Source organism: Panthera leo, chromosome D1 (genome assembly GCF_018350215.1).
Source record: "Panthera leo isolate Ple1 chromosome D1, P.leo_Ple1_pat1.1, whole genome shotgun sequence".
Taxonomy (NCBI): Eukaryota; Metazoa; Chordata; class Mammalia; order Carnivora; family Felidae; genus Panthera; species Panthera leo.
The window spans coordinates 62,546,406-62,574,273 of record NC_056688.1 but is presented as its reverse complement, the minus strand read 5'-3'; the positions used below and the strand labels follow the sequence as shown (position 1 = coordinate 62,574,273).

Here is a 27,868-nt window from a genome sequence, read left to right as displayed (position 1 = left end):
ATGTTCTCTTTCCTCACTCACCGCTTTGGCCACCATGTACCCCATCATGTCCATGTTCTTCTGGCCACACTCTACCTCCTCGTGCCACCTGCACTCAATCCTCTTGTCTATGGGGTGAAGACTCAGCAGATCCGCCAGCGAGTACTCAGGGTATTCTCCCTAAAAGGATGGATCTGACCACATCCCAGTTATTATTTTCTGAGGCTCCTGTCAAAGGTACTGCCTGGAGTCCATGGCTGGTCTAAGCTATGTGGGTAGAGACCATTGCACAGTGAGGGGTCCTTCCAGTCCTGCTATCTCACGGCAGAGAACACCCCTGGGCACTTGGCTCCATCAGTGTTTGGACTCCCTGAATAGCTGGATTTTTTATTATTTTCTTTTCTTTTGCTTCTGATTCTAACATTTCTCTATTCCTCTATCAAGGGGACTTGAGGAGTGGAGAAAAGATATATCTTTGGACATGCCATTTTTTTCTGCCTTCACCCAATGATTGTGGAACATCATTCAGTAAGGGAATGGGAAGTCCCAGCCTCTTCTTTGTTTTAGTTTTAGAGTGTCTTCACACCCTCAATGTTATTGCTATGAGCTCTAGGTCACTCAGCTTCCATGTAGCAACAGAGTCTCTCTCTAACCATTTGATACTACCAATATGTCAGAAAACACCTTTTTATTACAGTATGACTCTTACTCACATATTTAAATTAACCTAAGTGTGGAGACATGGTAATGGGTTCTTAGAAAAATGAGATACAAACGCTATTTTCAAGGAAGAAATGTATATTGTAGAGTGCATTTCTTTTTGAAAAGGTCAGTATTTTTAATTTATTCATATTTTTTATTAGGGTAAAGAAGGAATAAGACCAGTATTGAATGTATGTATGTTTTGTAAGTCTTAATTTAACAAAGCTAAACACCCATATATTAATATTATTTAATAACTACAAAATGTGCTAGAGTCTGACACTGGTAAACATAGCTTTATTCATACATGTAGATGTAGTTTTGGCACTTGAAAGAATTTCTATTTCTGAAATGTGGATATGGAATGATGTCAGTTAGACCCCCGTCCCCACTTTTTTGGTAACAGGAACTGGGTAAAACTTATAAGAAGATTGTTACAATTGGTGTATTGCATCCTGTTTGTTGGATGTTGCCCTAAAATCTGGCTTAACTCTTTTGTGTTCCTAAAAGGGAGCACATTTTGTTCTGTTCTGGAGGAAGCAAGTCACTGCTGCTTTGAGGTAGGATGCTCTGGTGTTGAGAGGGCTCTATCAATGGACTCCATAGTGGTCAAAAGGGGGGAATGGATGAGTTAGTGTTCCAGTTTCTCCTTTCTTGGTAAATTTCACTCCTAATAGTTTTCGGGTACAGAGACTTGAGTATGAAGTCTTCAGTTTGGTGCACGCACATGGGTGAATTAGGGAGGAATTGTATGAGTTCTTATTGTAGGAACAATTACACGTTCTCATCACGTTGGTTGTAGGCGCAGGACTTGAACTCTGGTGAGTTGTCCTGAGGAAGCCCAGGCTGTGGTGTATGTTGTATCCCATTCACTAGAAAACAACTATGTTGGCTCTAGCGGTACTTTGTTTAGGTACTTTGTTTACTTTGTTTTATTCAAAGTAGCTGTTTGTTCTCTCATCCCATTTACACTATTTGTGGATTTTTGGGATGTGGGTATGATGGTGGGATCTGAAGAGCTTCTTGGATCACAAGATGGAAAAATGTACTGAAGATGGCAGAACAACACTGTAGAAGAGCCTGTGTTCCCGACGCTGTCTGGGCCACCAACCCTGACTTAAACCTGAGATAGAAACTTGTATCTGGGTTAAACCCCACTATATTTTGGAGAATCTTTTTGGTGCTGACTAACCTATAGGCTAAAAAGTAGATTTTTTTAAAAAATCTCAGATCATCTAAATGGGGTATGTATGATGCTTGAAGGATGTCTTTTAGAATTTCCTTTTGAAAGATTTTAAACCTTTTTTTGGCCTAAATATCTGCTTGTTTGCTGTCATTGAAGTTTACTATCAGAAAATATTCATATCATATCTTATTGTTTTATTTTCTACTGTGGTTATAGTATATCCCCTATTTTATCCCTAGCAGTGTTTATTTGTGCCTTCACTGATTTCCTTGCTCACCTGTGCCAAACATTTATCAATATTATGAAAATATTTAAATGTTTAGACTCATAGCCATTCAACTTAATGTTAGCACTGGCTTTTTGGATTTAGCTTTCTTGTCACATATTGTGCAGAAAAGACTGTACTGACATAGCTGCCCTGGCAATACAAGAACAATTCCCTCATCAGTTCACTAAAGGTTTGCTTTCAATTTCTAAAATTTCAATTTATCAGTTCGATTGATTCCAAGCTTGTGTTATTTCTTGAATCTCTTAATAAGTACAATTCTCAGGTCTGTATCAAGCTGTAACCCATTCCTTTTCCTAACTCATAAGTCTACTCTCCACACATACATACCTACACTGGTTTGCAGATTTCTTCATTCTGGTGTTTATAAAGTTAATACAATCTGACTTATAAGTTCCAGAAATATTTGAAAGTGTATGATCCAACCCTAGAACAGTTCCTCAAATTCTAGTAATTTTATTGAATTACTCTTACTTTTGTGTCTTTTTAGTCATTAGATTTCAAACTACATCACAGAGCTATAGTAATCAAAACAATATGGTATTGGCATAAAAACTGACACATAGATCAGTGGAACAGATCAGAGTTCCTAGAAATAAACTCATGCATATATGTATAATTTAATTATAATAAAGTAGTCACAAATATGCAATGGTAGAAGGATAATGTCTTCAATATATAATATTGGGAGCACTGGATATTCCCATGTGGGAGAATGAAACTGGATCCCTATCTTACACCATACACAATAGTCAACTCAAAATGGATTAAAGACCATTTAGGTCTGAATGTAAAACCTGAAACCATAAAACTCCCAGAAGGAGACATAGGGGGTAAACTTTTTGACATCAGTCTTCATAAAGAATTTTTGGATTTGACACCTTAAGAAAAAGCATCCAAGGCCAAAATAAACAAGTAGTAGAACATTAGACTAACTAAAAATCTTCTGTATAGCAAGAAAGCCATCAACAAAATTAAAGGACAATCTATAGAATTATAGAAAATATTTGCAAATCATATATCTGATGATGGGTTAATATCCAAATTATATGAAGATCTTATATGACTTAATAGCAAAAAACCAAACAGTCCAATTGTAAGTGGGCAGAGGTGCTGAATAGACATTTTTCCAAAAAAGTTATACAAATGTCCAACACGTACATGAAAAAGAGCTCAGCATCGCTGATCATCAGGGAAATGCAAATCAAAACCACGATGAGCTATCACCTCGTATCTATTAAAATGGCTATCATCAAGAAGACAAGAGATAACAAGTGTTGGCAAGGATGTGGAGAAAAGAAACTCTTGTGGACTGTTAGTGGGAATGTAAATTGGTGCAGCTACTGTGGAAAGCAACATAGAGGCTCTTCAAAACAATAAAAGTAGAACTGCCATATAATTCAGCAATCCCACTTCTAGGTATATTCAAAGGAAGTGAAATCACTATCTCAAAGAGATATCTGCATCCTTAGGTTACATGTGCAGCATATTTTATAATAGCCAAGAAATGGAAATAGCCTAATTGTTCCTCAACAGATGAATAAATAACAAAAATGTGAGATATATAGTGTTATATATGTGTATGTGTGTGTGTGTGTGTGTGTGTGCGTGTGTGAGACATGGTATATTACTGTAGTACATATATTGTGGTATACACATATATGTATATATATTGTGAATGTATGTATATATTGTGAATGAATAACAAAAATGTGATATATATACATAGTTGTATATATACCCACACAATAGAGTAATATTCAGCCATAAAAAAGGAAATCAGTCATTTCCAACAACATGGATGGAACTTGAGGGCATTATGCAAAGTGAAATATGTCAGTGAAAGACAAATACTGTATGTAAAATCTGAAAAAAAACAAAACTCAGAAACGAGAACAAATTGGTGATTTCCACAGGTAGGATTTGGGAGTGGGTATAAAAAAGTATGATAACTTTGAGGGGAGGGGGGAGTAAATCATGTTGTCAGTCCAATATCTTCAATCAGAACTATTATAATTTCAGTGTAATTTTGTAACATTACTTGTGTTGTATATATCCCATGTTAGACTAGACTCCAATTTACTTTTCAACTCCAAGTGTCTGACCTACTCCTCAGCATAACAAACTTCCTCAATAATTACTTGTGATACTAGATTCAACCAGTGCACAAACTTCACACAGTGAATTTTTTTTCCTTTTATTAATTTTTTATGTGATTTTCTGTTTAGGACTAGTGGGACAGATTTTCCATCCAAGAATTAGCTGCTCCTCACCTGAGAGAAACAGAGTGCCTCCCTGAGAGGAGAAAGCTCAGGAGTGCTGTTGAAGATGGAAAATGCAGATTTCTCACTCTTTATCCCCTCTGCATTCCTAGCAGTGGAGAATGCCCACAAGGAATTAAAGAGGAATTAAAGTGAGAATAGTTAAGACCTAATAAATGTCATATGCTTGGCTCTCTGGTAAGTCATGATTAGAAAATGAAGGTGAGATCTGAGGACAAAAAGGAGGCCATCAATTTCATTCCCTAAATTTTAGGTCCTAACACTCCAACCACTCCCTCCCTTTGCTCAGATATGGTGAGATTTTATTTGAAAATTTGGTTCCAATGCAAATACCCAGTAATTTACAAGGAGGATTGTATACTCTCCATAAATTGGGTGAAGCCATAGCGGAATGTAAAATGCAAAAAGAATGGTTGCTTTCAGAATTCTGTCCATGAAAGACATCATAAGCTCTATCCAGGTGAATTTATGATACTTGGATACAAAACAAAAGAGAGTCCACTGCTGTACTTACAGATCCTCCAGGTTGGCAGTAAAACAGACAGAACATATTTCCTATGTTTGAGATGCATGAACTCCACCCACTGCTCCCAACCATTCCTGTCCAATTGTATTGGTGATCCTTCTTCTCATATGGAAAAGAAAACAAGGGAGAGGAGAGGGGGAAAGATAGAGCAGGAACTTTCACTCCTATTATTTCCGTCTTGTGATGTGAGGAAGAAAAGCCTTGCTCTGGAAGTGGAGAGGAGGAAATAAAGTTCTTCCCCAATAGGCAGTAGATGACTCTTCATGTTCTTTGGGTGAGGTTGAAAATGTTACATGGGGGATGGGAAATGTGAGGAGGTAGAGGACACTTTCTTGGCACTGGGTCATAAATTATGTCTGAATAAATTTTGAAAGAATAAAAAACTTACACAGTATATTCTCTTACCAACATGTAATTATATTAGAAAACAATAATAATAAGATGTCATGAAAAACCCCAAAAACATAGACATTTTTTTATATTTACATTCATGATTTATATTAAATATAATTTATTGTCAAATTGGTTTCCATACAACATCCAGTGCTCATCCCAACAGGTTCCCTCATCAATGCCCATCACCCACTTTCCCCTTTCCCCCAGCCCCCCATCAACCCTCAGCTTGTTCTCAGTATTTGAGTATCTTATGGTTTGCCTCCTTCCCTCTCTGTAAATTTTTTCCCCCTTCCCCTCCTCCATGGACTTCTGTTAAGTTTCTCAGGATCCACATGTGAGTGAAAACATATATCTTTCTCTGCCTGACTTATTTCTCTTATCATAATACTCTCCAGTTCCATCCACGTTGCTACAAATGGCCAGATTTCATTCTTTCTCATTGCCAAGTAGTATTCCATTGTATGTATAAACCATATCTTTATCCATTTGTAAGTTGATGGGCATTTAGGCTCTTTCCATAATTTGGCTATTGTTGAAAGTGCTGCTATAAACACTGGTGTACAAGTGCCCCTATGCATCAGCACTCCTGTATCCCTTGGATAAATTCCTAGCACAAACGCTTAGAAATTAAATAACATATATCTAAATAATTCATGGCTCAAATAAGAAATTATAGAGAATGTTAGAAAATATTTCAAACTAACTGATAATGACATATAATAAAATTGTGGGAATGCAGGTAAAGAGAATATGGAGGAAAAATTATGTTTTTAAATGCTTATATTAGAAAATAAAGACTTAGTATCAATTATCTAAGGTGACAAGAATTTAGAAAAAGGAAAATAAATTGAGCCTAAGGTAAAAAAAAGAGTAAGGAATTAGTTAAGATTAAGATAGGATCAGGGTGCCCGGATGGCTCAGTTGGTTGAGCATCTGACTCTTTATCTTGGGTTGGGTCATGATCTTGTGGTTCTTGGGATCCAGCGCCCCAGTGGTCTCTGCACTGACAGTGTGGAGCCTGCTTGGGATTCTTTATCTCCCCCTCTCTCTCTGTCCTTCCTTCATTCGCATGCGCGTGTGTGTACACACACTCTCAAAATAAATAAACTTAAAAAATTAAAAAATATAAAAAATAAAAGTTGGATCAATAAAATTGAAAACAGAAATAAAGAAAATCAAGGAATTTTAAAGTCAATTTTTTGCAAAGATCAATCAAATCGATAAAGCCCTAATAACACTTATCAAAGAAAAACAGAAAGGGAGATGATATCAAGATGGCAACAGAAGTTGCTCGACTTTAATCCCGTTCACAAGAAGACCAACTAGCAGCTATCATAGATAAGACACCATTAATCCCATAACCCAAGGCATCCTCCTGGACCACAGAGACCCAGAAAGACTGCATTAGAAGAGTAAGAGTAGAGGTTTCACTTTGCCTGCTTTGCCTCTCTCCCAGGGCAGCACAGCACTGCTCTGAGAAAGCCTATCCAGTTCCTCTAGTGGGAAAGGAGAGCCCAGTGTGGACATCCAGCTCCATCAACTTTGCAGGATGCTTTCTGGGAGGTCCACTCAGGTCTTGTCTCATAAGGATCATGAGTTAATCTGCATGGCTTGATCACTGGGCATCAGACAGGGATGGAAAAGGGGGCAGAGTTTTCTGGCAACCAGTGCTCAGATGCTGGAGGACAGCCTTCCTGCTGTAATGGAACCTGAGTAGATATCTCAGGCAGTGGTCAGTCCACCTGCAAAGCTGAGCTCATGGCTCAGCTCCATCTCGCAGTGAGCTCAGTTGGCAGTTCTTCCTGATTTAGGACCCCAACCAATAGGCTTACCAGTCTTGGAGTCTATTCTATGACCCCATCCAGACAGGGAAGCAAATCCATAGCCCCACTCACTGTTGAGTATAGGTTCCAGTGCATGACCAGGAAGTTTTGTCCTGGTTAAATGATAAAAAAAAAAAAAAAAAAAGATTTTAAAAAGAATGATAAAATGATAAGGTGATTAAAAAATGATAAAAAAAAAAAAAAACCACTTTAAACAAACAGAAAGCCAGGAGACCTGTGAAACTGTTGAGTATAGCCTCTGACCTGCATAACCTAACAGTGACCCTGGGCCTAGTCTAGCCTTGGAGCCTAGCCTATTGTCTCCCTTAGCCTATGACCCTGACTGATTATTGAGCATATCCTGTGGCCTTGCCCAAGCAGGGAGCCCAGCCAGTAACTCTGCCCAGTTGAGGAGCAGGTTGAAGAGTTGAAGCAGTTGAAGATTTAGGTAGTCTGTGGGCTACCTAACCGGAAAGTCTGGACAATGGATCCGCCCAATCACAATAGTAAGCCTTGCCTGGCCACTGTTGCTACCAGCTGATCTGTCCTGTACACAAAGCTAAGCTGATTGGTATAGGTCTTACCCTTCTGAAGCAAACCTGTAGAGTATGGAAAGGACATTGCTTACTCCAGTGCACAGATAGCAATGCAAGGATACTAGGATCCCAAAGAAATCTAATAAAGCTCCAATAACTGACCCTAAGAAAATAGTGATCTTACACTATGAACTGTTTGACAAAGTATTCAGAACAATCCTTTTAAAGAAGTTCAGTGAACTACAAGAACACATAGACATACAACCAAACAATTAGATTAACAGTGCATTAACAAAATGAGAATATTAGTAAAGAAACAGAAATGATTAAAAAAAAAAAAACCTAAACAGAAATCTTTACATTCCTTCCTTTTTCTTTATCTTTGGTAAAGGAGAAGAAAAAATCACACAATGAATCTGAGCGGTTTTACATTAATTTAATCATCATAAACCCCAAAAGATATTCAGTAATGTTTGTGACTGGAGTAATTGCCTGCTCAGAAAAGTGGTTCTAAATACACTAGAGAGGTAGAAAGGGGTCAGATTATGTATGACCTTGATTTCACTAATTAGGTAAAAATGTGTTGATTCTACTACATTCTAAACACGGTATGAGACACCACATTAGTGGGGAAGAAAACTGACATGGATCTAGCCACCCAGTTAATGTTTAGTGTTGAGTAGCCCGTATTAAGAAAGCTAGTTTCATTTTATAGGCAATGGGAAACTACTGATATAATGTAATGTGATTACTGTAAAGGAATCTTGATAAAGGCAATGACCTTGACTACTTTGTTCACATTTTTATCCCTGTGACTATCCTAGTGCTGGCCATATGGTTGATAATAAGTAAATATTTAGTGAATGACTGAGATTTGCATAGTGTAAATTAGTTTCCCAAATCCATGCAGACACTAAACAGCAGAGTTGAATTCAGGATAATATAAAAAACAGGAAGTAGTATAGTTTCATTAAGAAATTCTGGAAAAGCTCAATATAACATTTCAGGATATTGAAAGTGTTATAATGTTTAAGAGGATGGCCTATGAAATTGAGCAGATTGATATAGATTTGAATTTCAAGTCAGTTTCAAATCCTGTCCCTCACATCACAACTACTGGCACCCAGTAGCACCATAAGTTAAAGTGAGATGAAGGTTCCTATGAGATCCAGCTCATCAGCCCCATGGTCCCAGTAACCCAAACTAAGACTGTTCTCAGATGATTTGGAAAAGGAGATGGAACAACGTGAGGAACGGACTGCAGATCATAAAACCTTCTAGATTTTTTCATCAGAGCCAAGGAAGGAGCTCTGGTTCTGGTTACTGGATACAGGCAGTTGACTCCTTAAGTAGGACTCAATCTGTTGTGTCACTGGTAAGTTTCAGGGTTAAGGGAGGAAAGCCCATGTCGTGCTAGGCCCACAGAGGCTGAGTCACAAGAAGAGTGAGAACAGAGGACTTTTTCCTCATTCTTTTTTTTTCATTTATTATTTATTTATTTATTTTTATTTTTTTTATTTAAAAAATTTTTTAAGTTTACATCCAAATTAGTTAGCATATGGTGCAACAATGATTTCAGGAGTAGATTCCTTAGTGCCCATTATCCATTTAGCCCATCCTCCTCCCACACACCCTCCAGTAACCCTCAGTTTGTTCTCCATATTTATGAGTCTCTTCTGTTTTGTCCCCTCACTGTTTTTATATTATTTTTGTTTCTCTTCCCTTATGTTCATCTGTTTTGTCTCTTAAAGTCCTCATATGAGTCAAGTCATATGATTTTTGTTTTTCTCTGACTGACTAATTTCACTTAGCATAATACCCTCCAGTTCCTTCCACGTAGTTGCAAATGGCAAGATTAAATTCTTTTTGATTGCCAAGTAATACTCTATTGTATATATATACCACATCTTCTTTATCCATTCATCCACTGATGGACATTTGGACTCTTTCTGTACTTTGGCTATTGTTGATACTGCTGCTATAAACATGGTGGTGCATGTGTCCCTTTGAAACAGCACACCTGTATCCCTTGGATAAATGCCTAGTAGTGCAATTGCTGGGTCGTAGGGTAGTTCTATTTTTAGTTTTTTGAGAAACCTCCATACTGTTTTCCAGAGTGGCTACACCAGCTTGCATTCCCACCAACAATGCAAAAGAGATCCTCTTTTTCCACATCCTTGCTAACATCTGTTGTTGCCTGAGTTGTTAATGTTAGCCATTCTGACAGGTATCAGGTGGTATCTCATTGTGGTTTTGATTTATATTTCCCTGATGATGAATGATGTGGAGCATTTTTTCATGTGTCGGTTGGCCATCTGGATGGCTTCTTTGGAGAAGTGTCTATTTATGTCTTTTGCCCACTTCTTCACTGGATAATTTGTTTTTTGGGTGTTGAGTTTGATAAGTTCTTTATAGATTTTGGATACTAACCCTTTATCTGATATGTCATTTGCAAATATCTTCTCCCATTTTGTCGGTTGCCTTTTAGTTTTGCTGATAGTTTCCTTTTCTGTGCAGAAGATTTTAATTTTGATGAGGTCCCAGTATTCATTTTTGCTTTTGTTTCCCTTGCCTCCAGAGACGTGTTGAGTAAGAAGTTGCTGCGGCCAAGTTCAAAGAGGTTTTTGCCTGCTTTCTCCTCAAGGATTTTGATGGCTTCCTGTCTTACATTGAGGTCTTTCATCCATTTTGAGTTTATTTTTGTGTATGGTGTAAGAAAGTGGACCAGGTTCATTCTTCTGAATGTCACTGTCCAATTTTCCCAGCACCACTTGCTGAAGACATTGTCTTTATCCATTGGATATTCTTTCCTGCTTTGTCAAAGATTAGTTGGCCATACGTTTGTGGGTCCATTTCTGGGCTCTCTATTCTGTTTCATTGATTTGAGTGTCTGTTCTTGTGCCAGTACCATACTGTCTTGATGATTACAGCTTGGTAGTATAGCTTGATGTCTGGGATTGTGATGCCTCCTGCTTTGGTTTTCTTTTTCAAGATTGCTTTGGCTATTCAGGGTCTTTTCCGGTTCCATACAAATTTTAGGATTATTTGTTCTAGCTCTGTGAAGAAGGCTGGTGTTACTTTGATATGGATTGCTTTGAATATGTAGATTGCTTTGGGTAGTATCGACATTTTCACAATATTTGTTCTTCCTATCTAGGAGCATGGAATCTTTTCCATTTTTTGTGTCTTCTTCAATCTCTTTCGTAAGAAGAGATTTCTTCATGCTCTTTCTTTTGGGGTGAATTCCTTTGTTTTGTCATTTTGAAGGGAGAAAAAGAATTAATGAGGTAGAAAAATTGAAATTAAGAAAATTAAAATTAAAAAATATTAAAATTAAAAATTAAAAACATTCCCACACCAAATCGAATAGATGACGCTAGATCCAGGTGTGTTTTGGTATGAATGTAGAAAGTGGTTTGACAGATTAGAGAAACAAACAAACAAAAAGGATAAAAGGGGGGGAGAGAAAAGAAAAAAAAAAGGAAATCGTTTGAGAATTTGAAAAAATAAATACACTAAAGTAGACTGAAATACATAAAAGTAGAGAATATAGTAGAAAAAATTATAGAAAAATATTTTTAATAAAAATTAAAAAGAAATATGAATTTTTTCATTTTCTGTGTTTAAGAAAAAAGAAAAGAAACGAAAAAGAGAAAAAAGATAAAAAAAGAAAAATGGAAAAGAAAAAAAGAAATTGAAAATTTGAAAAAGTGAATACACTGTAGTAGACTGAAATAAAATGATGGGAGTAAGATAGATTTGAAAAAATATACATAAAATCAAAAAATATAATAATAAAAATTAAATAAAAATATTTAAAAAAGAAATTGAAAGTAAAAATGAAGTTTTTCTATTTCTGCATTCAAGAAAGAGAAAAGAAATGAAAAAGAGATAAAAAGAAAAAGAATGTAAAAAGGAAATTGTTTGAAAATTTGAAAAGATGAGTACATTGAAGTAGACTAAAATAAATTGATGGAAGTAAAGTAGAATTTGAAAAAATTTACACAAAAGTAAAAAATATAGTAATAAGAATTAAAGACATATTTTTAATAAAAATTGAAAATAAAAATGAGTTTTTTCTCTTTCTGTATTCAAGAAAAAGAAAAGAATTGTAAAAGAGAAAAAGGAGAAAGAGAAAAAAATTTGAATAGATGAATCTGTTAACAGATTGAAGTAGTACTGAAATTGCTTCGTTTTCCCCTAGAGGTCAGTCCATGTAGCTCTTTATAGTCCATAGATGAAGCTGGCGGTGAGGTTTGTGTTCTTTAAGAGTGAAGTTGGCCCAGTTGGGCAGGGCCCGGTGTAACAGCTCCGCTCTCCACTAGATGGCGCTGCTAGCCTACTGGGGTGGAGTGTTGCGGTGCATGTTGGTGCGCATGCGTGGGAGCGTTGAAAAATGGCGCCACTCAGCCACCCAGTCTGTTCTCCTGGATCAGCAGTCGCGCACTGGTCCTCCGTATTCAGCTCTCGTCCACTCCCCGCTTTTTCCACTCTCCGTGACCAGTCCCCAGGCAGTACCTCTCTCCCAAGTTTTGTCTCAGATGTGGCTGTTTTCCCTGGCCCTTACTTCCGAAGGACTGCAGCTTTGACCCGCTCCACCCCTCTGCGGGAGGGTCTCTCTGAGCAATGGCTGAATGAGCAATGGCCGAATGTCGGCTGCACCCAGGCATGCCTGCTGCATCCTGCTGTTGCCGGTGCCCTGAGACTGCAGCCAGGTGCCAGCCCACCCCCCAAAAAAATCGCGAGACAGTGTAGCAGCAGCATTACAGGCACCATGGAAAATCGCCACACACATTTGACACCAGGCTTCACCCTCAACAGCCTTGCTTCAGCACCAGCGAATGTGGCTGCCTTCCGGGGTCTGCTGGGACCAGGTGGCTTCAACAGTCTCTACTAAATGTCCTTCCAGCAGTGGAACCACTTTTCCCCGTGTGGCCTGAGAACCTCCTGGACCCCACTCTGTTCCTGGGGATTCACCTTTCCCCCCAGAGCACCACCAGGTATTGAGCTGTGGAGTTGCAGCCTTCGCTCTCCCCTTGTTTCAGTCTTAATGGAATTTAAACCCTCTCTTTTCTTCTTTCTCCCTTTTTAGTTTAGTCCCTGCGGCTGTTTCCAATTTCCACTTTCTCTCCAGCTGCTTTTGGGGAGGGGTGCTTTTCCCATATGCTTCCCCCCTCCCCAGTCTCTGTCCTCTCTCCACCTGCAATAACAGTTCCCTACCTTTCAGGCCTTCTTGCTTCCCAAGTTCAGCTCTTCGTGTTGCATATCTGCTGAATTCTATGGTTCAGGTTGTGCAGATTGTTGTGTTAATCTTCCAATTGGTTTTCTAGGTGTGTAGGATGGTTTAGTGTTGGTCTGGCTGTATTTCATGGACATGAGACACACAAAGAGCTTCCACGTTGTTCCACCATCTTGGCTCCTCCCCGATTCCCAAATTCTTAAAGGCATTCGAAATGTTGAGAGTACTGATTTCTTGTTTTCAACAAATATTATCTTGTCTTTGCAATATCTCTTGACTGGTAAATGGCAAATATTGGATATAAAGGAATATACTATATAGCAGGTGGAGAGTTGGAGAACTGCTTGATTCCTTTAAGTATAAAGAGTATGAAAATGTGGTTTAAAATATTTTAAGGAAATTTTTTAAAGAATGAGCAGAACTTGATTATTAGTTGGATGTGTTGAGATGTGTGAGAAGGAGGGAAAGATGACTATATATGCATACTGATAATTGTGTGGATTTTGTTATCTCCAGTTTTTGTTTATTCAAGGAATATTGGCATAAAGTTCTCTTCTTATGAGTAAAGATAGCAGTTGGGTTCCTTAGAGCCAAACATAATTAACCTGGTGGCCTGGTCATAGAGCTGTCCTTGCTTAACCCTGTGGAAAATAAGATTCCTAGGTACACGGTATTTCCTGAGATGCTCATGTTAATTCTGAGTATACATCCTATTGTCTCCACACACGAAGAAGAACATTTTGATAGATTCTTCCCTTAAAAATAAATCTAAGTGCCATTCTTAATCTTCAAGGTCCTGAACTAGTCACATATGTGATTTCCCACATATCATGTGTATACTACTGTCCTTCATCTAGTCCTAAAATCTATTTTCTCCAAATTCCTTAGGTGAATTTTGTAGTCCCCAAATCACTATGACCTCAGGTTCCCCCAGAGGTGTATTTTCCACTCTCCGTGACCAGTCCCCAGGCAGTACCTCTCTCCCAAGTTTTGTCTCAGATGCGGCAGTTTTCCCTGGCCCCTTACTTCCGAAGGACTGCAGCTTTGACCCGCTCCACCCCTCTGCGGGAGGGTCTCCCTGAGCAATGGCTGAATGAGCAATGGCCGAATGTCGGCTGCACCCAGGAATGCCTGCTGCATCCTGCTGTTGCCGGTGCCCTGGGACTGCAGCCAGGGCTGCATAGTCTGCATATTGTAGTGCATAGTCTCCTAAGATACTAAGGCATCAGTTATAAAACAGATCTCTTCTGATTTGTGGTGAGGGTATGGGGCTTATGTAGTCACACATCCAACCCTGAGCCCAGGGAAGGGTCAGAAGTTAGATGGTGCTTTCATCTGATTGGCCAACATGAATTTACATACTTGAGAGGAACTTTAGCTTGTTGAAATGAACAACAAGGAGTAGATTTATCCTCTCACCAAAGCAACAACAAAACATTGGACAAAGTATATGAAATAATGGTTCTGAAGACACTGGACCTGAAGAAATGGAAGACAATGATCCCTGAGAGATAGGAAACAAATGTCCTGTTTATTGGACAAAGATTGTTACAGCTTATTGGAGAGAGATTCCAAGCCATTTTGAAGAAAGGGTGAACTTAGGTGTAGTCTGGTAGTCTTTCTGTATTCAGGAAAAGGACATGGGAATCAGGGAAGGCCAAAGTATCTAGAGTTCACAGGGTAGAGTATTAGTGCAGAGAGAACTGCATAGAAAGAGAATTCCCAAGATCTACAGAGGGCTCTCTAACATGCATGTGTGGAAACTATGAGACTTGTGTGCCAGACCCTTTTATTCTCTCATCAACTCATCTTTGGATGGGGGTTTCCCCAGGGGGAGAGCAAAACCTTGGAGAAGACAACTCCCATTGGCAAAGGCAGTGCCGCTAGAAGAACACAGCTGAATGCCCTGCCCTCATCACTGTTACTGTTCAGTGTGAAAGAGAACATCCTGACCAACACAGTAAGTCAAGGAAGAAAGAAGCGTTTTAAGGATCAGAGTAAAAATGGTTCAACTGTAATTATTTTTATGTGATATAATCAGTAAACTTAATAGAGTTTTAGAAGTAGTTATATGTTCAATAAGATGTTTAGATATAATAAACTGTAAAAAAATCAATAGTTGTCTTTATACCAACAAAAATAATCTAGAAATAATAGACATCATCCGCCATTTATGTAATAGAAAACTTATTAACTTATAGAAATTGGCATCTTTAAATACACAAGAATGCTATTTTAAAATTATGCTTAAAGTATTACAGTGAAGACCTGATTAAGTGTTGAGATAAACCATGTAAATGAAAGACACATGAACATTTTAAAGATGTCTGTTTTCAGGGGTGTCAGCATGGCTCAGTCAGTTAATTGTCCGACTCTTGGCTTCGGCTCAGGTCATGATCTCATGATTCGTGGGTTTGAGCCCCGTATCAGGTTCCGCACTGACAGTGCAGAGCCTACCTCGGATTCTCTCTCTCTCCCTTTCTCTGCCCCTCCCCTGCTTGCTCACACTCTCTCTTTCTCTCAAAGTAAATAAATAAAGTTAAAAACAAAAGATGCTTGTTTTCAAATTAACTTATAGGGTCAATGCAATTTCAAGAAACATTCCAGCAAAGATTTTCAGAGGATGTTTGGTACAGTTATTCTGAAATGTAAAATATATATGCAAGTTAAAATTTCACCAAATGGAAGAGAATTTTTAAAAAGATTTGTCACACCTTACCAGATAATAAACCATACTACAAACTCATTGTATATCAAATGATTGTGCCTAGGACGAAAGCATGGGATATAACACAGAGTTTATAACAGGCTCATGTATGCGAGTTAAATTGATATGGGATAATATCATTTACATGTATATGATCTTAATATACACATAGAAACACAGGTGAAATATACACAGTAGATTGTAAATACCAGTTATTTCTAATGGGTGACATTTTGCTGGACATTAAATGGTAGACAGTATTACATGATTTGAATGTTATAATGTCAGTATATTATTTCATAATCAGAGGAAAAATTAAAAACTGCCATTGGTGGGCTATATTGTTCAGAGTGAGAATTCAAAGGATGAGTATCAGATTGAGGAGAAAAACTGTCAGTTTATGTCAGTAGAAAAGAAATGTAAGAAGTCAGTGAATTCAGGGACACATTTAAAGGTCACCAGTTAGGAACTTGTGGAGAACCAGTAAAACATAAGGGTGGGAGGACTGGGAACTACAAAGCAGTTCTTTCACTTTTCATTGGCTTGATTGTAGCATCCCTTTTGAATTTCAGTTTTGGCCATCAGTTTGTTCCGGTGCTATCTTTGCATGGCCCTATTGTGTTCCAGGTGCATACTTCCCAGCACAAGTGAATAGATCGATGTTACTGGGTTCCCATCAGAAACAGCTCACACCCTGCTTGCCAGCTGAGTGGTTAGCTCTTTGTTCTCATTGTATCTATTTCAGATGGACCCAATCCTCCTGTGCAATATAAACCCACAGGAAGCTCCAGACTGCTACAATTACACCAATCCCAAACAAATTTATAAAGGGCACTAGGAGAATAAGTTTCTGCCCATTTTCTAATGTAAGGTAGCTTCCAGGTGAATTATGTTTATAGGTAGATCAGATGAGGCAATAGGGAAATTAAATATTTATTACCTAACTAAATTGTTTGTCTAAAATCAGTGGGAGATCATATGGGCTAAATATTCACATCTCAAATTATTTCTCTCTTGAATATATTCTTTGCTTGAAGTCTAAGCCTTTCCTAAATTCCTCTCAGAGGTATCCTTTATTTAAGTAACTATACCATATGTATCTCCTTCTGTAATTATCAATTACTTTATATATATTTATTTTTCAATGGATTTTCATTGCTGGGAAAATGAAATATTTGAGGACTTACCTCAGCCTGTACTCAAGACTTAACCCTTTTTTGTTTAAACCTTCAATTTTGACATCTCATTTTTGTGGTTGATCCACCTCTAAAATACAGATTTGAAACATCTACCTTCTGACTATCACCTTCTACCTTTGGGCTCAAATTTTCGACTCTCCTCAGGACAGTCACAATTGTTGGACATCAAGAGTCACAAGCCATTGGTTGAATCCCTTTCATGCTATCTTTCATCCCTTTCTTGTCCTGACTTTATTTTTTGTCTAGCTTAGATTCTATAGCCCATCATTTAACTACACTCTTGGAAATAATATAACCTCCTTTGTTTGCTCCTTCCATTGAAGTTGTTTAAAAAAAAACTAAATTCTGTTTAAATATCTGTTTCCTCTGTGAAAGACTGAAATTTGCTAGGAAAAAAATCCCTGAAATGAACTTACAGATTTCACATTAAATTTATTATTAGAAACGTCAGATGTAATTTCAATACCCAGAAATCTTAAATGTGTGATATCATTACAGTAAATGAGCCCATATTCACCAAGTTGTCCAGGACAGAATTCTAAGATTTATATTTGATTTCTACATTAAATACTTCAGTTCTAATTCATCATAAGTATATTGACTTGACTATTCTTCCAAAATTTGTTTATTCAAAGTCATTTCCTCTGCTACCAATATGGTCCATGCCACTACCATGTCTTACCTGGACCAGGTAATGGTCTTCTGCCTGACTTTTCTGCTTCTACCCTGTTTTCCTTCTTATTCATACCTCTTTTTGCTAAGACTTTTTTGATTTGCATTACCTAAACTAATGCTACCATGGTAATGCTCTATGATGGTACATGATAGGATTTTGTATACTTTATTTTGTATAATTACCAAAACTTTTGGCATTTCTTTGTTTTATACTTTTATCTGTATGGTCAAAAGGAAAGACTTTTAAAAATATTTAATTAAAAATAGTGTTTGTATGTGATTCAAAATTTTAAACCTTAAAAAGAATATTCAGTAAAAGAAATTCATTCTCCATTTCAGTTAGTATATTTCTGACTGCATATAGTAGAAGCTCCAAATAATAGTGACCACCAAATTACGATTTTTTTTCCTTTCATGTAGAAGAGTTTCAGAGATAGACATCCAAAGCTGAAACCACAGCTTCACCAGTTTCTCTCTTACTTCTTTATCATACTTAGAATCTGACTTTCATCCTCAAAATTGCTGATGGTTTGGGGTACCTGGGTGGCTCAGTCTGTTAAGCATCCGACTTCAGCTCAGGTCATGATTTTGCGGTTTGTGAGTTCGAGCCCTGCATTGGGCTCTGTGCTGACAGTGCAGAGCCTGAAGCCTGCTTTGGATTCTGTGTCTCCCTCTCTCTGCCCCTTCCCCAGCTCACACACACAGTCACTCTGTCTGTCTGTCTCTCAAAAGTAAGTAAACATTAAAAAAAAATAGTTGCTGATGGTTTAAGCTGGAAATTCAGGTGTCAATCCTGTGCCTGTTCCATGGGAAAGGAGTGAGGGCTAATGACCTTTGTTTCTCAACGGAGTTCACATTAAAGAGTCTTCTTGGAAACCCCACCAAAGGACATCTACTAACATTCAGAATCTGAGAATCTGAGAGGTAGAGTATTTTAGCAGTATAGATGGGTACCCAAATAAAATTATGTTTTTTGATACTAAGGAAGAATAGGGGCATTGGGTAAACAACCAGCAATCTCTGAGACACCATTCTATTCTTGTCTGCCAAGCACACAATTTTCTTTCCCAGAAGCAACTGTTCTTACAAGATTCTTGTTTATCCTTCCAGAGGTAATTTGAATATTATACACACACACACACACATATATATATATATATATATATATATATATATATATATATATATAATGTAAGAATATATATATTATATATAAGGATATATATTATATATAAGAATATATATATTATATATAAGAATATATATAATATATAAGAATATATATATTATATATAAAAATATATATAATAAAGTATGTATATATTATACATTTATTTATATGTATTCTTTGTATAGCATTAGAATTATTTTGTACACAAGTTCATTCTCTGAAGTTTTTGCCTCTTCCTTACTTAACAATATATCTTAGAAATTATTCAAATAAGTACATTTAAAGTTGCCTGTTTTCTTTTAACAAGCACATAATTAGAATGAACTCTTGGTGAGGACTGGAACCATGTGTGCCTTATTCACCATTGTATACAGTGCCTAATACAGTTTGTGGAGCATAGGTGGTAGTTAGTAGTTGTTTAATGAATGGGTCACACAAATAGCAAATGCCAGAGCTAGGGTTCAAATCTTGAATGGTTTTATCCCCATGATCTTATCCAGAATCTTGATGTGTTAGGTTGACAGATTTCCTTATACTGAACTCTCCTTGCATTCTTCAAAAGATAAATATAGTTGTCAGTTAAAAAAATGTTAAGTTTACTAAACTCAACTTGCTAGGATTTTGTTTAGGATATTAATACCTATGGTCATATTCATCAGTATAGTGGAGACAGTAGATAAGAGTCATTTAGAACACAGATATTGGAATCAGATTGATGTGGCTCTGAATGTAGGCTAACTGCAGTGAGTTTGGGCAAGGCTTCATCTTTCCATTTATCCCGTACCCAGTGGGGATAATAGTTCCTACTTCAGAGTTGCTCATTCATATCTAAGGGAGATGATTAAATGAGAAAAAATATAAAAGAACTTAAATAGTTTATGGATTGCCTGGGTGGCTCAGTTGGTTGAGTGCCCGACTTTGGCTCAGGTCATGATCTCACAGCTCATGAGCTTGAGCCCCTCATTGGGCTCTGTGCTGGCAGCTCAGAGCCTAGAGTCTGCTTCGGATTCTGTCTCTGTCTCTCTCTGCCTCTCTCTCTCTCTCTCTCTCTCTCTCTCTCTCTCTCTCTCTCAAATATAAATAAACATTAAAAAAATAACAAAAAAGAACTTAAACAGTTTAGGTCACTCAGAAATGTCATTCAAAACTTTAGAATTATAATAAAAGGGGTTGTTCTATAGCCTCTTTTCTTATAGTTTTTGACCATGTTTGCATGTCAGGTTTGTGCACCAGATCATTGGCCTCTGGACAAGTTCTTACCTTAATTTCAAACCACTCCATTCTTCACACCCCAACTCTTTACCTGCAGGAGTACCATAAGACAGGTCCCAAAGGACTCAGCTCTTCATCCCCTAAGTCTCTGCTTCCCAAGCCATCTTTTCCCAGCTGGGTCCAAAAAAGAGAGGGTAGGAGTGGAAGAGGAACTCATAAAACTCTTCAGATGTATTCAGCAAAATTCCAGCACGTTTACCAATACAGCTGATATATCACAAAGGACTCATCCTTTATAACTTCTGTAAGTTCCAGGGCCAAGAGGGGATAGGACAGACTGAATTGGATCTCGATAGTCTGATCATTACCAACCTATCCATACAAAATCTGTCGCCCTCTACCAGTCTTTCCTCTCCTCCTTGACTCTTATCCTCTCTATATCCTATTTTCTCATCCCTATTGAGTGCCTTTCTTAGCACTTTGTCCTCTTCTAGCATTGTTTGACATAATCTTCACACCTGTTTATGCTTCTTCTCAAAGGCCTTTAGTAATGATCAGACCGAGGAAATTCAAGAAAATTCTTACCAGCATGTTAGGAGCAATAGAGTTGTTTTGTGTTTGTATTAAGGCAAAGGCAAAAGGTTTCTTATGTCAGATACCTAGCCCAGGGTTTTACCATTAACCAAGGAGCAGGCTCTTGAGGCACACCAGTAAAGAGTGGCATGCAGAAGTCCCTGAATTCCCACATGCATTTTGTGCCTTGCCCTGCCCCCTCAGTGACCACCATTAGTGGTATTGATCAGGACTTCTCCCTTCCATTCCTCAGTGTCCTCTTTAGCATACTGAAACTCTCCTAAATCTCCCCTTTTATTTTCCCTCCTTGAAATTTTCCATTAATGTAGAACACCAAAGCCCAATAATTCAAAAATCGTTTCAGTAGATTTTTATTAAGAGTCTGTGGGGTGTTAGAGGAATTTGGTGTGTATAAATACAAAAGTGTACCTTGTCTATCCTTAGTTACTTCACAGGGGGTGGAGGGAGACAAATAGGTACAAAAGCTATATGTTAAGTGTTATAGAGAAAAATGATAATAATGGTAATAAAATTGCCTTCTCAATAAACTACTTGTTATCTTACTTTCTTTCTGAATTTTAACCTTTCTCTAAACAATTAAGCATGCTACAGTATGTTTCATTCCTGTCTTGCTTTTTTCTTCACTTACAAACTTGAAATGAGGCTCTTAGCTGTATAGTCAACCCTCCCTATTTACACTTCCTCACTTATTAATTTCATTGCCCTTCCTTCTGAGTTCTGTTCCACCAGTCCAATGAACTACTCTTGTCCAGGTCACCATAAAATTTAATGGTTATTCATATTTTCATGTTATTGAACTTCTGCCGTATGTTGGCCATACATTACTTAAAATTTTCTCCCCAATTTTTCTTAGATCATCATATTGTTCTGATTTTCTTCATACTTTTCCAGACCCTCCTTCTATGGCTCTTTTTTATTTTTTCACCCTTGCAATTGCCATTTTCCAAGGTTTCAATCTCAGCCTTATGCTATTCTGACTACTTCAGCTATATGATAATTTTTTTTGAATTTATATCTTAGGATAAGATCCTTCTAATTTGTTCAAACTGCTCATTTCCAACAGTCTAAGATAATTCTCTATATAGATTTGTAAACACCTCAGTATTGATATATACTCATACACACAAAACCTGCTAATTCTCCTGTGTTTCACATCTTGGTGATTCTATTTATTCAAGTCAGAAAATTCTAGGCTTTTCACCTACTGTCTCTTTCATAACTGTCTATATTACCATGGGAATATGCCACTTCTTCCCATCCTCAGTGCTCAAACTTTCTTCAGACAACACTTCTCATCAGAGATATTGTGGCTTCCATTCTTTTTGCTGCTACTGTCTCTACTTACTCAAATAATCCATAGCATTGTATCCAAAGTGAACTTCCTATAGTCCATACCCAGTCACTTCTCTCCACTAATGAAAATATTTCTTTATATTCTCTTTATGTGTGTGTGTGTGTGTGTGTGTGTGTGTGTGTGTGTGTATATATATATATATATATATATATATATATATATATAGTCTCTTTATATGTAAGATTAATTCTAAATTCCTTAGCATAGAAAAGGTCTATCATGATCTGCTTTTCTCCCCCACCGCCCCAACATCATTTTCTGCTCTTTCTTTCAACTTCCCACCCTCTTGGCTCCAGTCAAATTAAATATTTCATAGGATCTCCCCCTGAAATTCCTCAACTTATTTCCATGCTTTTACACAACCCATTTCATATGCCTTAAATACACTGCCCACAGTTTTGGTGCACATCTAAGTTTTCCACATCCATCAAAGCTCAGCTAAGATGTTAGTAACTTTGTGAAGGCTTCCAAACTTTTCGTCTCAGGCTGATTTAGGAAATTTTATTTTGTGTCCCTCTATCACTCTGCTCATAAAACTAACAATTAATTTATTCTACAAATATTATTTGGCACCACTTCATGCCAAGTACTGCGCCAACTGGTGAACATGGTCTCTACTGTCATGGCATGAAATGTCTAACTGGACTTGGGGGAAGGAATATTTAACCAAATTATTACATACACATCAACTGTGTTGAGGGGGTACAAAGTGCTGTGAGAACATAAAATAGGAGACCTTGGTTTTGTCTGGAGAGGATTAGAGAAAACCTCCCAGAGAATGGAATATTCAAACTGAGATATTAAGGATGGAAAAAAGTAAAGGGATGTATGTGTGGAAACATGGGATGCACAGTCTTCCAAGAGAAGTGGGAGAAGAAAGTGCATGTTATATTTGAAGATCTGAAAAAAAGGACAGTGTGGCTGGGGCTCTGGAAGCCTCAGAAGAGAGAGAGAGAGTTCAGATTAGACTGGAAAATGGGAAAGGAGGCAAATGATATATTCATTCATTCATTCATTCATTCATTTTCTTATTTATTAAATAATTTATTCAAGTAACTATGAGCACCTATAAAGGAATCTACCTATACACTGTACATATAGTGATGAAAAACATCAACAGACATGGTTTCTTCTCTCATGAACTTGTATCTAATAAAGTTAAGGATTTTGTTTTTTTTGCCTATTAACAATGAGAAGCCAATAGCATATTTTAAGCTGATGAGTGGCAAGATAATATTTATATTTGAAGATATTTCTCTGATTTCAATGTAGAGAAGGGTTTTATAATGAAACCTAGAATGCATTAAGAGGCAATTCCAGTAAATTTCACTCAAGAGACAATGATACTGTTTTTTTGGCTGGTGACAGTGGTGATGGAGATGTAGATCCAAGAGCTAATTAAAAGGCATATTTGACAGGTTTTGGTGGTGGGTTTGTAATGGGAAGTATAGGTGAAGGATATGTTCAAGATGGTTTCTAGCCTATGAGTTGTGGAATAGCCCATACACATATGCTATTCACTGAGAGAAGAGATGCTAGACAACCAGGCTTGGAAGAAAAATGGTAAATTAATGTTAGAGTTGGTGAATTTTGGATATCTGTGAAAGATGCAAGTTGATATATCGAGTAGGCATTTAGGAGGTGTAGGCAAGATATATAATTTAGTAATCATCAACATGGAGATGGTAATTGAGCATATGGAAAAAAGAAATGGAAGACAGGGTAGAAGAGATTAGCACGGAGGAGAGAAGAAAATCAAAGAGAACTCAGGACTGAACCTTAAAACCGATGTCAAAGTGGTGGATAAAAAAACACATGTAAGAGAAAATGAAGACACCAAGAGTGTGAGATAAACCAGGAGATTGTGATGCAAACAAAACCAAATGGAGTATGTCAGGAAGAGGATCTGGTCCATTGCTTTAGCAAGATTTAGAATCGACAGATGATTTTTTAAAAAGTTTATTTATCTATTGAGAGAGAGAAAGAGAGAGCATGGAGGAGGGGCAGGGAGAGAGGGGGTGGGAGAATACTAAGCAGTCTCTCCACTGTCAGCATAGAACCCAACAGGAGGTTCCCTCTCAAGGGTGTGAGATTATGACCTGAACTGAAAGCAAGAGTTGGGTACTTAATCAGCTGAGCCACCCAGTCACCCCAACAGGTGATCTTTTTGAGAGGCATTTTGTGGAACTAATGGAGAAGGAGGCCATGCTGATGTGAACTGTAGAATGGATGTGAGGTGAGAACTGGAGACAGTGAGTGTGGCAGTGCTTGGAAGAAATTTGGGTGTGAAGGGAGGGAGATGGAAAAATAGCTGGAAGGAAATAAAGAGCCTTTTTATTTTTATTTTTAAAAATGAAAGATACTGGAGAATGTTTGAAAGACAAGGCAGATCCACTGAAGAAGGAAATATGACCCCAAATTAGGGAACAATTGATAGTGTAATTGCAAGGCTAGAAGGGCTACGATTCAGTGTAGGAAGTGGAAGGTTTGATGCATTGAGTATGGGCAGATTCTATATCAATGGGGGGAAATAAGGAAAGGATGGGAGAATGTGCAAATAGGTTGGTAAGTTTTATCTTGGGAAGTTGAAGAAAAATCTCATTGCACACCTTTTTTCTCTGCAAGGTAGTGGTTGATGTCATCTTTTAAGAGAAGAAGTAGAGTTTGAGGTTTGAACAGAATGAAGAAGTTTTGAAAAAGGTTTTGGAAGAAGGGAAAGTTGATCAGGAAAGTTTTTAGGATGGACAGGAAGCATTGAGGTCTCATTTAAAGTTGGTAACTATATAGTAAAAGCCATTTCTGTTATTTTAGGCTTATTCTAAGACCACTTGGGATGATCAGGTACAGATGCTGAAAGGTGAGTGGTTGTATTCAAATAGATTGGGGTTTTAGCAAAGGCCTGGCTTAATCAATTTGACATTCTATTTTCTTCTAGTATACCATGAGTTTGTGGAGGGGATACAACAAAATTATCAATCCAAAATCATATTGGATATGGTAGTAGGTGAGCAGGTAATTAAAGGTTTTCCATCCCACATCAATGCCAATAATTATCTCAAAAACGCCTATTGAAGGATATTTTTCTCCACCATAGGTTTGATGCCACCCTCATCGTACACTAGATAATTGTAAAAACTAGGTGTGCTTTTGGCCTTTTTTATACTATTAACATTTTATTTTTCTTACACTGGTATCATACTGACATAATTTGTTGCACATTTTTAATGTTGTGAGGTTATTCCTTATCACTATTCACCTTTCAAATTTTAGTTTATTCACTGATTCCTTTTCCTTCGTAGACCATAGCTTTTATTTGTTGAGTCTCACCAGTCTATCTTTATGATATTGATTGGGATTTGCCTATTCAAGAAGAGTCTCCTATATATCACTAGCTGCCTAAAGAGTAAGAGGCACACTTTTGAAGTGGACTAAAAAAAATTGCTTCTCGTATCTGCCCATACAAAGAGTCCAGAAAAACCTCAGCTCCAGATTCATTCCATTGCATCACCCAGCAACTACTCCACTGCTCCAGCCTCTGAATTCCTCCTCATCTGCTTCCCTAACTACCGGAGTTGGCAGCACTGGCTGTCCCTGCCCCTCAGCCTCCTTTTTCCCCTGGCCATGGGGGCCAACGCCACCCTGTTGACCACTATCTGGCTGGAGGCATCTCTGCACGAGCCCATGTACTGCCTGCTCAGCCTGCTTTCCCTGCTGGACATCATGCTCTGCCTGACTGTCATCCCCAAGGTCCTGGCCATCTTCTGTTTGACCTCAGGTCCATCAGCTTTTCGGCCTGCTTCCTCCAGATGTTTATCATGAACAGCTTCCTCCCCATGGAGTCCTGCACATTCAGGGTCATGGCCTATGATCGCTCCATGGCTATCTGCCACCCACTACAATATCCTTCCATAATCACTGACCAATTTGTGGCCAAGGCTAATTTCTTCATAATCACACGAAATACCCTACTCACTGTACCTATTCCTATTCTCTCTTCCCAGCTCCATTACTGTGGGAAAATGTCATTGAGAACTGAATCTGTGCCAACTTGTCTGTGTCCAGGCTCTCCTGTGACAGTTTCACCCTTAACGGCATCTACCAATTTGTGTCTGGTTGGACGTTAATAGGCTCAGATTTCATCCTCATCTTCTCCTATACCTTCATCTTAAGAGCTGTGCTTAGGTTCAAGGCTGAGGGGGCTGCTGTCAAAGACCTGAACGCATGTGACTCTCATTTCATCCTCATCCTGTTCTTCAGCACCATTCTGCTGGTTGTGGTGTTGACAAACATGCCCAGAAAGAGGGTCCCCATGGACATCCTCATCCTGCTCAATGTCCTTCATCACCTCATACCCCCTGCCTTGAACCCTATTGTTTATGAGGTTCAGATCAAAGAGATAAAACAAGGAATTAAGAAATTGATGGAGACAGGGATGTGAATATATGAAATAGATCTAATTTCTTTTCTTCCTTCTCCTCAGTGATTTTGCCTAGACAGTGTATTGGAAAAAAGCTTGATGAGTATTTACTATATACTCTGAAGCTCACTTCATAACTGACCCAGATTTCTTCCATTCCTCTCTTCACCTGATTTTGGTGAAGGTAGGCAACAGGAAGAAACTGAGATTCCTTAATTGTGTTGAGCCCAGGCAATTTTATGTAAGTAAATTTAATCTTCACAACATTTCTGCAGGTGTCATTACTTCCTTTTTACATAGTAGGAAAAAAATGATGCTTTTATGATTGGAAACTGCTAAAGACCACATTATCTGGAAAATGGCAGAGATCAAAATCCAGACTCCAAAGCCCAGGTTCCTTCTACAGAAATTCCCCTTCAAGTGCAGTTGATGCTGGATACCTGACCTCTACCTTACTCTCCTTTGCTTGTGGTTTGTCCTTCTGGATATCTATTTCCCGCCTATACCTACTTTCTTGAGAACTAGTGGGTTCTCAGAGATGACAGAATCCTGCCCAACAAAGCATCTGCAACCCTACAGGAGAAGAACGTTCATAATAACATATAGCAATACCAACTTCCTCTTCTATCTTATGCAGTCTCACCATCTTCAGGGAGTCTTAGAAATGAGGATAAGCTGGGAGAGAGAGAGATGGGGAGAAAGGAAGCCATTTCCCAGAAAATGGGGAAACTGACCAGGACGTTGGGTTGGCCACTTCCCCTAAATGTTTAAGCTACACAACCAGTGAATTGAAAATCAAGTCTTATTTGATTTGTTGACTTTTGCTCAAGAGCTCTAGTTGAAAGTGAGAAGACATAGCAAAGTGTCAGGTTTCTGGATAATAGTGGGTCCGGTGAGGAGAAGAAAAGTCATACTGGTTATTTTCAGATTATTTAATGTAAGCAAATGGCTAAATGGATATTGGAAACCTAGAAACTAAAACAGGGGATACTGAAGTATGGAGAGGTAGCACCTGTGGGAAGAACCTTACACTTGGGAAGAGTTTGGTCATTGGGCCCTAGAAGGTTGGAAGTGGGCCCATGGGGCTGTGTCTCACAACACTGAGGAAGGTGCTGCCTTGAACTGGTACAGTGTCACAGGAGCTCAGAAGAGGGGCCCTCAGAGTTGGGACTCAGATCTCTGAGGATGAATCCCTATCCTGCTGCTACCTCTGAGGGAGCTCAGTGAGGCTGATTTGACCGTGGGAGTTCCAAAACCAAATCCAAACCAAACCCAAACCCAAATAAAACTGAAACTCAATATCCAACCAACCAACCAACCAACCAACCAACCAACCAACCAACCCTGGAGACTAGAATCAATTCCACTGCCAGGTGAAGAGCCAATGCTTGGGGATACTGACAAGATAAGAACAGACAGGAAGAAGCAAGTATCCCTTGCCCTGCTTCAGCCTTCCAGTCTTTTCCTGTTGTTCTCTCTGGGTGGAAACTAACAGGGAGCCAGGTGTCTAACTAACAGAAGAGTCCCAGTGTCCAAGTCCCAGATCCCACAAGATCTGCATCCCAAAGCAGATCTGGATGGGTA

At 38.2% G+C, this 27,868-nt stretch overlaps 1 protein-coding gene and 1 pseudogene across 1 annotated transcript in view; both read left to right on the top strand.

The window, feature by feature from the left end:
- On the top strand, positions 1-26,305 carry LOC122201245 (annotated as a pseudogene).
- The window catches only part of LOC122199834 (olfactory receptor 56A4), a 37,202-nt gene continuing 24,126 nt past the window's right edge, over positions 14,793-27,868 (top strand). The window contains exon 1 of the mRNA XM_042905181.1: positions 14,793-14,915. The gene's annotated coding sequence lies outside the window, so the exon portion shown is untranslated. The remainder of the gene's footprint in view (positions 14,916-27,868) is intronic.